This window comes from Oncorhynchus mykiss, chromosome 16 (genome assembly GCF_013265735.2).
Source record: "Oncorhynchus mykiss isolate Arlee chromosome 16, USDA_OmykA_1.1, whole genome shotgun sequence".
Lineage (NCBI taxonomy): Eukaryota > Metazoa > Chordata > Actinopteri > Salmoniformes > Salmonidae > Oncorhynchus > Oncorhynchus mykiss.
Window position 1 is genome coordinate 48283114 of NC_048580.1, and position 17233 is coordinate 48300346.

Below are 17233 nucleotides of genomic sequence, written 5' to 3' on the forward strand. Positions count from 1 at the left end.
AAGAAAACTTCTTATAGATTCTAAAATATCCTAAAATATTGTAGCCATGTTACTTCCCAATAAAGCTTATGTAACTACATAAGGGAAAATGGATAGATACTTTCCTAAGCAGTTGACAAATAACTTATTAGAGCGCTATTTGTATCGATATTGTGTCCTCTGTCCCCAGCGCCGAACAAAGAACAGGGAGCTGAGTCAGGTCTGTTCTCTGGACATGACCTTATACCCCTCTGCTGCCTGGGGTCCAGGCCTCAGCTGAATTGTTGTCACTTTGGTTATGTCTCTCTTTGTAAGATCAGACGGAACAAATAACTGGAACTTTTCTATTCTCAAGACTTCTACATTTAACGTAAGTCTTTATACCATAATCTTGCCTTCTGTGTAATGGCATAGTGTATGGGAATGCCTTACATTCAGCGGTGGTCTAAAACGCCTGTCAATGCATGCCTATTGCCAGGAAGTTGTTTAAAGCAATATTGTCTCTTTGCGTCTGGTAATTCTGTATCATTTCTTTATTGTCCTAAGTGGTGGAGACATGTGACCTTTCTGCTAAACAGAGGTTCCCCAGATAGAAGGGTGGTGTATGTCTGAAACACTGTCTGAACATGACAGTGCTCTTCTGTGTCTAGAGTTCTTATGGCATTCTTGTGGTGGACCCAATCTATTTTTTGCATTCTGGATCTTGGCATTTTGTCAGCAATTTGTTGGATATTTTTCCAGTTTCATTGTTGTGGAGTTTTTTTCCAAAACTTCTTTGGAGAGAGAGAGAGACTAACCTAATTCATAATTTTAAACTCGTTTCTTCATTAGTAAATTTCATTACATTGTTATAAGCTGAATGGTATTTTTGTGCCCTCATCGCAGCAGTTGCATTCTTAGTATAACTAAACAGGTCTAGCTTTGAGTTGTGATTTAATGTCAGTTTTTGTGACTTTTGTGTGTCTCCAAAATTACCTGACATGCATGAATTAATTTCATTTTCTTATTTTCCTGTGAGAATGCCCTACTAAAAGCAGTGCATGGCTTTGCAACAATGACAGAAAGCCAAACATTGTGTATAGTAATTTTGACCATGCTCATCCTCACATACACTTGTGGTTATGACACTCACAGCCCACTGTGGTTCATTCGTTTGACTGATGCAGTATACCCTAACAACTACAGTAAAGCAAGGACAAAGCTTAGGCATAGATTTACCGGCATGATAGGCCTAAAGTTCAGTGTTTCTAAATTTGAAATCATACGGTGATAACATCATGAATTATCTTGCTTTTATTGACATTTAGTTTGTTTTCTTGCTGTCTCAGAGAGCTTTTGGCACAAGCAGCCGAACGAACCCCTGCAGACTCAAAGCCAGACTGTGTGTGCTTGATATAGACTTGAGACAGACTGTGAAACTTGTCTTCTATGCAGTGTAAATTAGCGATGTAAATTTAGCAATGTATATGACACCTTCAATGCAAAGTGGGCCTGGTGTTGTTTGTAGCTGAGATATTTAGCAGGGCAACCCATGGAGCCAGCTGCACATGTTAGAGATTATAATTAGACTGTCATTATTCTGCAAATTTCTTGAAAGGATTTGTTAATGTCTCAGTTTTAATTTGCAGCATAGCTTCTGTTAGGCCCAAAGTCAGGACTACACCATTTGTTGGGCTCCAGCACTAAATAATGAAATGGACATATGAAAATAAAATTGAGATACATTTTGGAGAGATATTTCATGTCATGACATTACGAATGGAATAGTATGTAACGTCACTGGTGTCCAGTCGTCACCTACTGTACCTGTCACACTATCTTTCATCTGTCGCAGATGTGGATAAGAGATGAGGTGTCAATGCAGCATTAAACCTCTGTCAAAGCATCTGTCAAAGTCACATTGTCAATGTTTTTCCATTCTGGATCTTCCCGTTTGTGTGATATGATGACTACAGTAATTGAGCGGTTAAGGATGCACCATTCATGCACTCAAACACTACCTACATGACTATATGACGCTTTCAAGGAGCAGAGATGTCCCTAAGAGTTGTCCTCCAATGGTCATGCACTCAAACTCAAAGGCTCCCTCCAAGCCTCATTACATAAACAGCAAATGCATATAGTGTAAAAGTTCCCTCAAGGGCATCAAATGGCAAAAGCAGAGAAATGTACAGAAAGTACATACTGTATTCCATTATGATGAATGTTTTTTCATGAGCATCCAGTATCCATTGCTGGTTTCAATGTGGCCTCTATAAGAAGGGGATTGTGGCTCAGAGTCTCAGGAAGCTTTCTGTTCTGTGGAGTCCGAACCAGAGATGCCAGATGCTCACATAAACTGCATTGCATTGCTTTTAGGTTCTATGTTTTTACATGAGTATCGGCATTCAGTGCGGGCATCAATGCAGCCTCTGAAACATGGTGATTAAGGGACAGTCAAGGTCTCAGGGAGCTGCTCTGTTCTGTTCCATATCGTGCCAAAGAGGGCAGGCTAGGACCAGGGTGTTCCTCTCCTGATCCAGGATGAGGATCCGATTGCATCTGAGTGACAGACAGGTGCTGGAGTGGAGTGAGATACTACCCATCTCAATGGTTATGTAATCACTCTGACTGCATCCTTACTCCCACTTTGGCTCTAAACAAATTCACTGGAAAACGACCATGTTCATTTAATTTCTCTATCATTCCAGTTGAATCTGACAGTCAGAATAAACAGATGTAAGACTGACAAATAATTTTCTTTATCAGTCTGACTCCTCTTCCAGGACACAGGGATAAACCCATGCCCTTCTGTATCCTTTCATGACAATAGATAATCAAAGGAGTAAAACCACAATGTTCCAGTCTGCATCATCTATATTTGTGACCATCAGGCTCAGGCGGATGTGGTCAGTTATTTTTCCTCAAGAGTGGGGGGGATAAGGATGGAGTCATATTTTCAGGCAGCTGTCTGTGTACAGGAACTGCGAGTCATTTTTCACCATTCACCCATTTCCAAGTGAAGACATACTGTACAGTATGGTAGCTAACATATTTTAGAATAGAGGACGGCTAACGTCTGTATCCAGGCACTCCGTGTTGTGTCGCACAAAAGAACAGCACTTAGCTGTGGTATATTGGCCATATACCACATCTCCTCGGGCCTTATTGCTTATTTATAGCCACCTACCATTCTGTACACAGCAGCAGTAACATTAAAGTAATACAATGATCATCTGAATGTAGTTGTTGTTTTCTGTTGTCCTTGAGAGTGCCGTCCTAGTCATAGCACCCAGAGAGGGGAAGTCGAGCAGGACTAGAGTAGGAAAGTAGGCCTTACTACTGTAAACAAGTGACAAGACTCATGAAAGGCATGAAACCTAATTACAGACATAGGACCCGGCAAGTTCAAATGATCCCAACCTGCCCTTCCTGTCCCATAACTACGACAACAAAAGACCCCATTATCAGTAGTAACATTTGTCAACTCGCTGTTTTGTTTTCCTGACAATTTGTACATCAACTTTATTTATCTGTAACTGTAGTACTCTTTGGACTTGTCTTACTTAACCAAAGCACTGTCTACATGTGCATAGACTTCCCTTTGCTGTGAGTGTTCTTCACAGTTATGTCAAGGTCAGTTTTATCCGTGTTGAATATCTCCTTACTGTAGTCAGTGTTTTTGTGTACAGTACCCTTTAGCCAGTCTGTACATTGGAACTGCAGACCTTGCCATTTATAATGTCAGAGATTTGTATAGTAGTGGTATGGATTCCACAAACAGAGAAATATGTACTGGCTAGAGGCAGCAGGCGGCAGTATTTGGTATTTTATTAGGATCCCCCATTAGCTGTTTCGAAAGCAGCAGCTACTCTTCCTGGAGTCCAGACAAAACATGAAGCATTACATAATACAGAACATTAAAAGACAAGAACAGCTCAAGGATAGAGCTACGTCAGTGTTCTGAACAGTGGGCAGGCTTGGGGAGTAACGGATTACATGTAACTGTTTACAAAAAAACTGTAATCTGTTACCAGCTTTGTTTTTGTAAACTGCAGTCAAAGCTACGGTATGTCTTCCAATGGTGCGACTGCTGTCAGCGTCAAAGGTTATACAACCAACCTGAATAAACGCTTAGAGGTAAGGACGACAGCTGTGGTGTAGCCTACTAGCGATACTGATGTAATTTAGGTCCATTATTGATATCTACATAGCAATTATGTGAATCACGCTGCTGCTCTCTCAATTATTCACTCCTTACGGATTGTGATTGTTTGTGGATGGCTGTTCACCAATGTGTAGGTGTATTTTAACCCAATAATGGTTGAATTGAGGAAGTGTAGGCTAAGCTGCCTGTCAATCATTGTTTTTGCAACCTGTGCACAGCCAGAGAAAAATGTGGTCCTGCAACAGCTGCATAGTGTGGATCACAGCCTAGATAATACAAGTTTGAGGGAGCACCTCCCTTGTAAACTCTTCCATGGTAATGTACTTCACGTACATGTATAAAAAAAACCAGAAATATCACATTTACATAAGTATTCAGACCCTTTACTCAGTACTTTGTTGAAGCACCTTTGGCAGCGATCCATGATGCTGCCACCACTGTGCTTCACCGTAGGGATGGTGCCAGGTTTTCTCCAGGCATGGCTCTTGGCATTCAGGCCAAAGAGTTCAATCTTGGTTTCATCAGCAGAGAATCTTGTTAATCATGATCTGAGAGACTTTAGGTGCCTTTTTGGCAAACTCAAAGCGGGCTGTCATGTGACTTTTACTGAGGAGCAGCTTCCGTCTGGCCACTTTACCATAAAGGCCTGATTGGTGAAATGCTGCAGAGATGGTTGTCCTTCTGGAAGGTTCTCCCGTCTCCACAGTGGAATTCTCAAGCTCTGTTAGAGTGATCATCGGGTTCTTGGTCACCTCCCTGACCAAGGCCCTTCTCCCCCGATTGCTCAGTTTGGCCGGGCGGGAAACTCTAGGAAGTTTCTTGGTGGTTCCAAACTTCTTCCACTTAAGAATGATGGAGGCCACTGTGTTCTTTGGGACTTTCAATGCTGCAGACATTTTTCAGTACCCTTCCCCAGATCTGTGCCTCAACACAATCCTGTCTCAGAGCTCTACGGACAATTCCTTCAACCTCATGGCTTTGTTTTTGCTCTGACATGCACTCTCAACTGTGGGACCTTATATAGGCAATTTCGAGTCTCATAGCAAAGGGTCTGAATACTTATGTAAATAAGGTATTTCTGTTTTTTATTTTGTATACATTTGCAAAAACTGTTTTTGCTTTGTCATTATGGGGTATTGGGTGTAGATTGCTGAGGATTTTCTATTTATTTAATCCATTTTAGAATAAGACTGTAACGTAACAAAATGTGGAAAAAGTCAAGGGTTCTGAATACTTTCTGAAGGCACTGTACAGTCAAAAACAAGTTTAATTTAAGAAGACCTACTTAATTGTAATTCGTTCTGATTTATAAAATAAAAAAGAAATAAACAAAAAGTCCTAATGCTTAATGGACACAAACTTGCACACTTTAGACTTCAACAGCTGCAAATGATTGAGATATAAAAGTGTCACCCATAGAGATCCTATTCAATGAATTAAGTCTTTTAACTGCCAATTCTATGGTGTCACTAACAGGCAAATAGCACTTTTCAGCAGGTAGTGCTCAAAGCGATGCCATTCCATGAGACCAGATTTTTTTGAAACCATGTTTTGAAGCAATGAGCTCAGCCAGTCCTCCATGACAAAAACATAAACAACAGAGTAGGCCTGAGCCATGTATTTAGAAATATAAATACACTACCGTTCAAAAGTTTGGTGTCACTTAGAAATGTCCTTGTTTTTGAAAGAAAAGCACACTTTTCTCTCCATTAAAATAACATCAAATTGATCAGAAGGGCAGTGTGAACATTGTTAATGTTGTTAATGACTATTGTAGTCATGACTATTTCTATGGAATATCTACATAGACGTAGAGGCCCATTATCAGCAACCATCACTCCTGTGTTTCAATCGCACGTTGTGTTAGCTAATCCAAGTTTATCATTTTAAAATGCAAATTAATCATTAGAAAACTTATTTGCAATTATGTTAGCACAGCTGAAAACTTTTGTTCTGATTAAAGAAGCAATTAAACTGACCTTCTTTAGACTAGTTGAGTATCTGGAGCATCAGTATTTGTGGGTTCGATTACAGGCTCAAAATGGCCAAAAACTCGTCAGTCTATTCTTGTTCTGAGAAATGAAGGCTATTCCATGCGAGAAATGCCAAGAAACTGAATATCTGGTGCAACGCTGTGTACTACTCCCTTCACAGAACAGTGCAAACTGGCTCTAACCAGAATAGAAAGAGGAGTGGGAGGCCCCGGTGCACAACTGAGCAAGAGGACAAGTACATTAGAGTGTCTAGTTTGAGAAACAGACACCTTACAAGTCCTCAACTGGCAGCTTCATTAAATAGTACCTGCAAAACACCAGTCTCAACGTCAACATTGAAGAGGTGACTCTTTTGCCCATCTGAATCTTTTCTTTTTATTGGCCAGTCTGAGGTATGGCTTTTTCTTTGCAATTCTGCCTAGAAGGCCAGCAACCTGGAGTCGCCTCTTCACTATTGACGTTGAGACTGGTGTTTTGGGGGGTACTATTTGATGAATCTGCCAGTTGAGGACTTGTGAGGTGTCTGTTCAGGGTCCTGTTGGTTCAGGGTCCTGTTGGTTAGACTTGGTGCACTGGTACCGCTTGCCGTGCGGTAGCAGAGAGAACAGTCTATGGCTTGGGTGGCTGGAGTCTGACAACTTTTGTCTTCCTCTGACCCTGCCTGATATATTCCATTTCTGGCCTGCGACGTAAACTCTATCATTGATTTATCTTGCAGTAGATGTCATTCAATTGGCAATATTCATTTTTGTCTTCTTCTAATGCCTCTTAAGGGGAAAGTAATCTAAACGTAACTGAAAGTCATCACATTACTGAGTTTGGGTAATCCAAAAGTGATGTTACTGATTACAGTTTTCGACGGGTAACTGGTAATTGTAACAGATTACATTTAGAAGGTAACCTAGCAGTGGGGGTTGGGTAGGTGGAGGTTCTGAGCAGAACAGTGTGCAGTAGTGCAGCCAAGCATGTCATTAGTGCTGCTCTACCTTCACTTCCAGCAGTGAGACTGTATATAACACCTGATCCCAACCAGGAACCAAGGCACCTGCATACTGCAGACACTGGGCTCTGTGTGTCTCAGATGATTCCACACACACTTACACATAGACACACGTTAACACTTCACAAATACTGCTGATACTCTATTTATTATATATCCTGATTACCTAGTCACTTTTACCCCTACACTAACCACCGGTGAGTAGCTGAACCTCCATGCTGTTATGTGCATTAGTGTGTGTGTGTGTGTGTGTGTGTGTGTGTGTGTGTGTGTGTGTGTGTGTGTGTGTGTGTGTGTGTGTGTGTGTGTGTGTGTTAGAAAGAGTGAGAAGGTATATGCGTGTACATGTCTATGGATATTTAATAGTACTCTCTTTAGGCAGTTACAATAACTTTATATGATTAGTTGTTTGTTGCTCTGGGTGTTCTTTGGATGGATTAGATTTTCGACAGATAGGTTGGAAGCTTTTGCATTGGAATTCAAGGAATGTATGTGCAATTTAGAAAAAAGTAGCACTGCACCAAATACCCTATTTTCAGACTCCTAATTATCCTTACACCTCTGAAGACTCTAGCCACTTCCGTGCCAGACGGAAGAACTTGGTGTTTTATCTCTGCCGACAGTTGGATAAGGGGAACCATGGGGTGCTAACGACACTCAGTGGAGACTAGAGATCCTGACTGCCAAACACCCAGTAAAAAGTAATGAAAAAACAAACAGAAGAATTGCACGCTCTAACAGCGCAATACACATTGATGAAAAACAAAACAGCGTGAAGACTTGAATCAAAAATAAATAAGTCAAAAGGGTAGTAAAAATAAGAGGGCAACATGTTCTTTGAGTTTGTGTCTGTATTTAACAGTGGGTGAGTGAATGCAATTGTATTTGACACATGCTTCGTAAACAACAGGTGTAAACTAGCAGTGAAATGCTTTCTTACAGGTCCTTTTCCAACAATGCAGAGTTAAAGAAATTGTGACACAAGGAGTAAATACACAGTGAACAACAATAATATGTAAAAAAATAACATGCCTATAGACAGGGAGTGCCAATGGCGAGTCAATGTGCAGGTGTATGAGATAATTCAGGTAGCTATGCACATATACACTACATGGCCAAAGGTATGTGGACACCTGCTATTCGAACATCCCATTTCCAAAATCATAGGCATTAATATGGAGTTGGTCCCCCCATTTGCTGCTATAACAGCCACCACTCTTCTGGGAAGGATTTCCACTAGATGTTGGAACATTGCTGCGGGGAATTGCTTCCATTCAGCCACAAGAGCATTAGTGAGGTCAGGCACTGATGTTGGGTGATTAGGCTTGACTCGCAGTCGGCGTTACAATTCATCCCAAAGGTGTTCAATGGGGTTGAGGTCAGGGCTCTATGCAGACTAGTCAAGTTCTTCCACACTGATCTCAACAAATAATTTCTGTATGGACCTCGCTCTGTGCACGGGGCAATTGTTATGCTGAAACAGGAAAGGGCCTCCCCAAAATGTGACCACAACGTTGGAAGCATAAAATAGTTTAGGATGTCATTGTATGCTGTAGCGTTAAGATTTCCCTTCACTGGAACTAAGGGGCCTAGCCCAAACAATGAAAAACAGCCCCAGACCATTATTCCTCCTCCACAAAATGTTTCAGTTGGCACTATGTATTCGGGCAGGTAGCGTTGTCCTGGAATCCACCAAACCCAGATTTGTCCGTCGGACTGCCAGATGGTGAAGCGTGATTCATCACTCCAGAGAACACCTTTATAGGGCTCCAGAGTCCAATGGTGGCGAGCTTTACACCCCTCCAGCCGACGCTAGGCATTGCGCATGGTGATTTTAGGCTTGTGTGTGGCTGCTCGGCTGTGGAAACTAATTTCATGAAGCTCTCGACGAACAGTTCTTGTGCTGACGTTGCTTCCAGAGGCAGTTTGGAAACCGGTAGTGAGTGTTGCAACCGAGGACATTTTTTTACGTGCTTCAGCACTCGGCGGTTCCGTTCTGTGAACTTCGGTGGCCTACCACTTTGCCGCTGAGCTATTGTTTCTCCTAGACGTTTCCACTCCACAAGAACAGCACTTACAGTTGACCAGGGTGGCTCTAGCAGGGCAACAATTTGGCCTGTTGGAAACTGGCCTGTTGGAAAGGTGGCATTCTATGACAGAGCCACGTTGAAAGTCACTGAGCTCTTCAGTAAGGCCATTCTACTGCCAATATTTGTCTATGGAGGTTGCATGGCTGTGTGCTTGATTTTATACACCTGTCAGCAACCGGTGTGGCTGAAATAGCCGAAATCCACTAATTTGAAGGGGTGTCCACATACTTTTGGCCATGTAGTGTAGGGGTAAGGTAACTAGGCAACAAGATAGATAATAGACAGCAGCAGCAGCGTATATGGTGAGTGAAAGCGTGTGTTAGTGGCTTCAGTATGCATGTGTGTTGTTGGTGTTGGTGTGTGAGTGTGCATAGAGTCAGTGCAAGAGAGTTAGTGCAAAAAAGGGTAAATTCAGGTAGTCTGGGTAGCCATTTGATAAGCTATTTAGCAGTCTTGTTCAGTAATCTTATGGCTGTTCCGGGTCCTGTTGGTTCTAGACTTGGTGCACTGGTACCGCTGGTCGTGCCAGTAGTAGGCATTCTTCCCTCTGGTCTAAAAAAATATTCCAATGTGCCAGGGCAGTGATTGGGGACATTGCCCTGTGTATGGTGCTGTCTTTCAGATGGGACGTTAAACAGGTGTCCTGACACTCTATGGTCACTAAAGATCACAGGTCACTTATCGTTAGAGTAGGGGTGTTAACCCTGGTGGCCTGGCTAAATTCCCATTCTGGCCCTCATACTATCATGGCCACCTAATCATCTTCAGCTTCCAATTGGCTCATTCATCCCCCCTCCTCACTCCTGTAATTATTTCCCAGGTTGTTGCTGTAAATGAGAATGTTTTCTCAGTCAACTTATCTGGTAAAATACATTTTAAAAGACATTTGAAGATCTGAGTGCCCATGCCAAATCTTTTCAGCCTCCTGAGGTAGAAGAGGTGTTGTCGTGCCCTTTTCACAACTGTGTGGGTGTATGTGGACCATGTTAATTCCTTAGTGATTTCGACACAAGGAACTTTGCAGGTGATTGTCTGTGGTCTATTGCACATTCAGTTGTTCTGGGTAGGTCTGCAGTGGAGGTGGACGGCTGCTCTGGCTTGTGTTCTGACGGAGCATTTTCTCCCCATATGCACGCTGGCATGACCTTCCAGAGCCGACTAGTCAAGACTAGTCAAGCTCTGTTTTAATTCTGACTTCTCAGTGCTGAGCTCTACTTCTTATAATTTAAAGATATTCTGACTTAAAGTACATGTACACACTCGGAAACAGGCCATTTTACACAGTGTATGCTACTGTTGCCAGAATGCACTAAATGTTTTGGTGTATTGTCCTTTGTTTGGAACTCATGTGTTATTATACTGAAATGCAAATACAACGTTTGAAAAATATTCATTCAGCCACGATTGAAGGACAATTAGAAGTTGACTAGAGAAATACTTTTGTATATGAAAATCAAACGTGTTTCGGCTAATAGCATTGTTTATTATGTTTGCAGACAGAATAGAAAGCACATCGATATGCTAACATGTGTTGTTTATTGTGTCTTCATTATCACTCTTGGTTTTTTAACAGGTGTTAGTATTGTTATAGAGCTGTTATTGTGCCATTGTCCATTGTGAGGTTTGATTGACTGCTCTCCCACTGACTAGACCAAGCCATTCTATATCCAGCAAGTCATTAAGGTGTGCGAGGGTGGGCTGCAGCCTCCTCTCCTAGCCATTGAACCACCTCTAGTCCAGGAACTCTCTCTCTCGCTCGCTCTCTCTCTCGCTCGCTCTCTCTCTCTGTCTCTCTCTCTCTCTCGCTCTCTCTCTCTCTCTCTCTCTTTCTCTCTCTATTTCTCTCTCTCTTTTTCTCTCTCTCTTTCTCTCTCTCTCTCCTCTCTCTCTCTCTCTCTCTCTCTCTCTCTCTCTCTCTCTCTCTCTCAAAAACCTCTCAGCCAGGGGGTGTGGCTATGCAAGACTGTGCAGCCATTGTGTTTCCTGATACACATGCACAGAGAGGAGGTGTGTGCACACAATAGTGGAAAGTTAAACCAGACAACGGGTCTTTTTATGGTTTTCAGTATTCTGCTTAGAAACAACTGGGCAAAAAGCCATCTGGCAGTCGGTTAATGTGTTAGTGGGGGCAGACCCTACACACACAGTGGTCACTGGTTGTAATCTTGAGGCTGCCTCAATACAACTATGTAAGATGGTAAGATTCCTGGTTATAAAACTTTTACTGATCTTTGTGTCTTCTTAATGCTTGTTAGGGGATTTCCAACATTCACTTGATAAAGGGGCATAGCAGCGCCACAGATCACTATCATTTAGAGATCCCAAAATATAATGTGCGGATGGAAAGGATCCACCACTGGAAACATTTGGGTCTGGTTTAAGTCAGTCATGAGGTCTCCCGGTCACAGTTTTTCAGGAGATGATTTGCTTGCCCCAGACATGCCATAATCAGTTTGTAAAAATGGGGAACAGACACAGACTGTATTTCCTCCATGTCCGAGACCTCAGATGTAGATACTGTATTAACCTCTCTCAGTGTAGTTACAGTGTAGAAAATGGGGAACAGACACAGACTGTATTTCTTCCATGTCCGAGACCTCAGATGTAGATACTGTATTAACCTCTCTCAGTGTAGTTAGTGTAGAAAATGGGGAACAGACACAGACTGTATTTCCTCCATGTCTGAGACCTCAGATGTAGATACTGTATTAACCTCTCTCAGTGTAGTTACAGTGTAGAAAATGGGGAACAGACACAGACTGTATTTCCTCCATGTCTGAGACCTCAGATGTAGATACTGTATTAACCTCTCTCAGTGTAGTTACAGTGTAGAAAATGGGGAACAGACACAGACTGTATTTCTTCCATGTCCGAGACCTCAGATGTAGATACTGTATTAACCTCTCTCAGTGTAGTTACAGTGTAGAAAATGGGGAACAGACACAGACTGTATTTCTTCCATGTCTGAGACCTCAGATGTAGATACTGTATTAACCTCTGTCAGTGTAGTTACAGTGTAGAAAATGGCTTTTTGTACTGTAGCAGGCTTCTTCAGGTCTATTAACCTTTTTGGGCCTAACATTATTGCATTCTTTGGTGTGTGTGTGATCCAATTCAAACTTAAAATAAAATGTGTATTTGTAATACACTTCAGTTGTAAGAAAATTGGTCAGATATAAAAACACCTATGAATGTATCTTTCAGTTTACGAGGGGTTGACGTTAGCTTATACAAAGTAAAGAGGAATGGTGGTATGTCTAGAGCGCAGTGCGGAGGGATGGCTTTGACCAAGGCTGCGTTTGACTGGACTGGCTAATTAGTCCGATTACTGCACAGCTGGATTGGCAAGACATTTTGCTGAGGTTTTCATCAAAAGGATCACTCACTCTGGGAAGGCTCCATCCCGGCAGCTTCTGCTCCAGCACACCCTCTCTATTTTAGGCCTGCAGCAGGATTCTGTCTGGAGAACAGCAAGTGTCTAAATTTGAAAACACATTGAGAACTGAAATTGTGTGTGAAGAAAAGTTCCCCTTTCTGTGATAGTCATTGTTTTAATCCAAGTATAGGATTTTGGCTACATTTAGACACTATTCAGACTAGGATTTAGGCTTTAGCCTACACATACAGTATGTGTCATTTGTTATGCTCCAGGGACATGTGTGTCACAGTCACTTGTTTAGTGGGGAGGGAGGATGGCTGTGAATGAAGGAGGGCTATGATCAGTGATGTAGAAGGGTGAGATAATGAGTTAACACATTGACAAGAAGAGGAAGAAAAGACACCTGCAGCTCAGCAGATGTTCCATCCATTATCACTACCTTGCTCCTCGGCCCTACAACACAACACAGAATACACTACTAGTCCATATCTGTTTATGACATGAGATACCTTCTACAGTGTCCAGGTCGTGTGTGTGTGTGTGTGTGTGTGTGTGTGTGTGTGTGTGTGTGTGTGTGTGTGTGTGTGTGTGTGTGTGTGTGTGTGTGTGTGTGTGTGTGTGTGTGTGTGTGTGTGTGTGTGTGTGTGTGTGTGTGTGTGTGTGTGTGTGAGAGAGCGTTAACATGGTGTCCGTTCAGCCTGTGAGATGCTAACCTGCTTAGGGATCTAGCTGTCTGTGTGACATGTGATACGGTAGGCCTAGAATGAGCATGATACATTGAAAGGAAGTCAAATCTCATAATTGGTTAGCATGCACGTCGATGGATACTAATACATAGGAGAGAGAGAGACGAGACCAGCAGCACATGCCATAGAAAATAATGAAGTCAATGTGAAGAGGGTATCGGTGCAGTTCAGTTGAGAGAGAACGAGAGAGAGATAACGAGAGAGAGCGAACGAGAGAGAGAGAGAACGAGAGAGAGAGAGAACGAGAGAGTAGGGAAAGAGAGAGAGAGTGAAAAAAGCAGCGCTGGCCAAGTGTTTGAAGTGTATAACTGTAGAGCAAACATCTGAAGAGGACAAGATTGCAAACATGGCACTGTATTGCCTGCTTGAACTTAACAACAGATGTTAGGTCTCTCTAGGCATGCTAATGGGTCCATACTCAGGTTTGCCTGACCTGATGAATGAATAATGTGCTGCGCAAAAAAAATGGAAACTGTAACAAGTAGAGGTCGGCCGATTTAGGATTTTTCAACGCCGATACCGATTATTGGAGGACCAAAAAAAGCCGATGCCAGTTAATCGGACGATTTTTATTTATTTATTTATTTATTATTTATTTGTGATAATGATAATTACAACAATACTGAATAAAAAAATTATTTTAACTTAATATAATACATCAATAAAATCAATTTATCCTCAAATAAATAATGAAACATGTTCAATTTGGTTTAAATAATGCAAAAACAAAGTGTTGGAGAAGAAAGTAGAAGTGCAATATGTGCTATGTAAGAAAGCGAACGTTTAAGTTCCTTGCTCAGAACATGAGAACAAATTAAAGCTGGTGGTTCCTTTTAACATGAGTCTTCAATATTCCCAGGTAAGAAGTTTTAGTTATTATAGGAATTATAGGACTATTTCTCTCTATACCATTTGTATTTCATTAACCTTTGACTATTGGCTGTTCTTATAGGCACTTTAGTATTACCAGTGTAACAGTATATCTTCCATCCCTCTCCTCGCTCCCACCTGTGCTCGAAGCAGCGTTACCCATGCAGAGCAAGGGGAACAACCACTCCAAGTCTCAGAGCGAGTGACGTTTGAAACGCTATTAGCGCGCACCCCGCTAACTAGCTAGCCATTTCACATCGGTTACACCAGCCTAATCTCGGGAGTTGATAGGCTTGAAGTCATAAACAGCTGCTGGCAAACGCACAAAAGTGCTGTTTGAATGAATGCTTACGAGACTGCTCTATCAAATCATTGACTTAGTTATAACATGATAACACACAGAAATACGAGCCTTAAGTCATTAATATGGTCGAATCCGGAAACTATCATCTCGAAAACAAGACGTTTATTCTTTCAGTGAAATACGGAACCGTTCCATATTTTATCTAATGGGTGGCATCCATAAGTCTAAATATTGCTGTTACATTGCACAACCTTCAATGTTATGTCATAATTACGTAAAATCCTGGCAAATTAGGCGGCCCAAACTGTTGCATATACACTGATTCTGCGTGCAATGAACGCAAGAGAAGTTCACCTGGTTAATATTGCCTGCTAACCTGGATTTCTTTTAGCTAAATATGCAAGTTTAAAAATATATACTTCTGTGTATTGTTTTTAAGAAAGGCATTGATTTTATCTTTATTTAACTAGGCAAGTCAGTTAAGAACAAATTCTTATTTTCAATGACGGCCTAGGAACAGTGGGTTAACTGCCTGTTCAAGGGCAGAACGACAGATTTGTACCTTGTCAGCTCGGGGGTATGAACTTGCAACCTTCCGGTTACTAGTCCAACGCTCTAACCACTAGGCTGCCCTGCCGCCCCATTGATGTTTATGGTTAGGTACTAGAGGTCGATCGATTATGATTTTTCAACGCAGATACTGATTTATTGGAGGACAAAAAAAGCAGATACCGATTAATCGGCCGATTTAAAAAATGTAAAAATAAAAATAAAATAAATTAAAAAAAATAAATAAATAAAAAATGTATATATACTGTATATACACACATTTTTGTAATAATGACAATTGCAACAATACTGAATGGACAATGAACACTTTTATTTTAACTTAATATAATACATATGGGCTTTTGGATGGGTGTTCTTAAGGTGATTCCACAGGTTGGTGGTATTTTTTTATTTAGCCGTTGCTGACCCCATGCTTACATCTTTATCACAAATAAGACACCTTGCTTTCCCTGGTGCCAATTCCATGTAATAGTCCCACACTGGTGCTCTGCTTTTCTCTGCCATCTGTAAAACACACACACACAGCTCTGAAGTGACAATGATACTGAAGAGTCTGCTTAGGGGACAAATACTCTCAACTGTTTGAATAAAAATAGAGTTTAAGTTACCTGTGACGAATGTTGAAAACAAAAACTGTAATTCCTATATGCAGGAAATCCTATTTTAATTATGGACATGGTAAGAATTGACTACCAAAGTGCGAGTCATAATTCCCATGACACCTTCTAGCAAAATCTGAAAAGCGGTTCCTTCATTCATTTATTCCATAAGATATTTTTAGATTCACTTAAAATAAGGTCTGTGTTTCGTGGAGGCTTACACCACCTTGCCAATTTTAACACTGTGTAGATATCCATAGGACAAGGTAACTCTGATCAATATTGGCTAAATATAAGCGAAGATAATTTTTTTTGTAGAGTGGATTTATGAAAATATGTTGACAAACGTGACCTTATCCTAGTGAGATTTACATGGGTATCAAAACGCAGAGGCGGTTTAAGCACGAAACACAGACCTTATTTGAAGTAGATCAAGACATTCTCTTTGGAAGACATGAATGGTGAAATAACAAAGGAAGCCCTTTCAAGTTCAGCCCCAAGTTATTACAGGAATTATAACGCGTCGACTATTTCTCTCTAAACCACATACTTTTGACTATTTTTTTATTTATTTTATTTATTTCACCTTTATTTAACCAGGTAGGCAAGTTGAGAACAAGTTCTCATTTACAATTGCGACCTGGCCAAGATAAAGCAAAGCAGTTCGACACATACAACGACACAGAGTTACACATGGAGTAAAACAAACATACAGTCAATAATACAGTATAAACAAGTCTATATACGATGTGAGCAAATGAGGTGAGATAAGGGAGGTAAAGGCAAAAAGGCCATGGTGGCAAAGTAAATACAATATAGCAAGTAAAACACTGGAATGGTAGATTTGCAATGGGAGAATGTGCAAAGTAGAAATAAAAATAATGGGGGTGCAAAGGAGCAAAAAATAAATTAATTAAATACAGTAGGGAAAGAGGTAGTTGTTTGGGCTAAATTATAGGTGGGCTATGTACAGGTGCAGTAATCTGTGAGCTGCTCTGACAGTTGGTGCTTAAAGCTAGTGAGGGAGATAAGTGTTTCAAGTTTCAGAGATTTTTGTAGTTTGTTCCAGTTATTGGCAGCAGAGAACTGGAAGGAGAGGCAGCCAAAGAAATAATTGGTTTTGGGGGTGACTAGAGAGATATACCTGCTGGAGCGTGTGCTACAGGTGGGAGATGCAATGGTGACCAGCGAGCTGAGATAAGGGGGGACTTTACCTAGCAGGGTCTTGTAGATGACATGGAGCCAGTGGGTTTGGCGACGAGTATGAAGCGAGGGCCAGCCAACGAGAGCGTACAGGTCGCAATGGTGGGTAGTATATGGGGCTTTGGTGACAAAACGGATTGCACTGTGATAGACTGCATCCAATTTGTTGAGTAGGGAATTGGAGGCTATTTTGTAAATGACATCGCCAAAGTCGAGGATTGGTAGGATGGTCAGTTTTACAAGGGTATGTTTGGCAGCATGAGTGAAGGATGCTTTGTTGCGAAATAGGAAGCCAATTCTAGATTTAACTTTGGATTGGAGATATTTGATATGGGTCTGGAAGGAGAGTTTA

The 17233-nt window shown here is 41.4% G+C and overlaps 1 protein-coding gene across 3 annotated transcripts in view; it reads left to right on the forward strand.

Annotated features, from left to right (window-relative positions):
• Positions 1–17233, forward strand: part of LOC110492164 (microphthalmia-associated transcription factor) — a 49795-nt gene that overhangs the window by 982 nt on the left and 31580 nt on the right. The window lies entirely within an intron of this gene.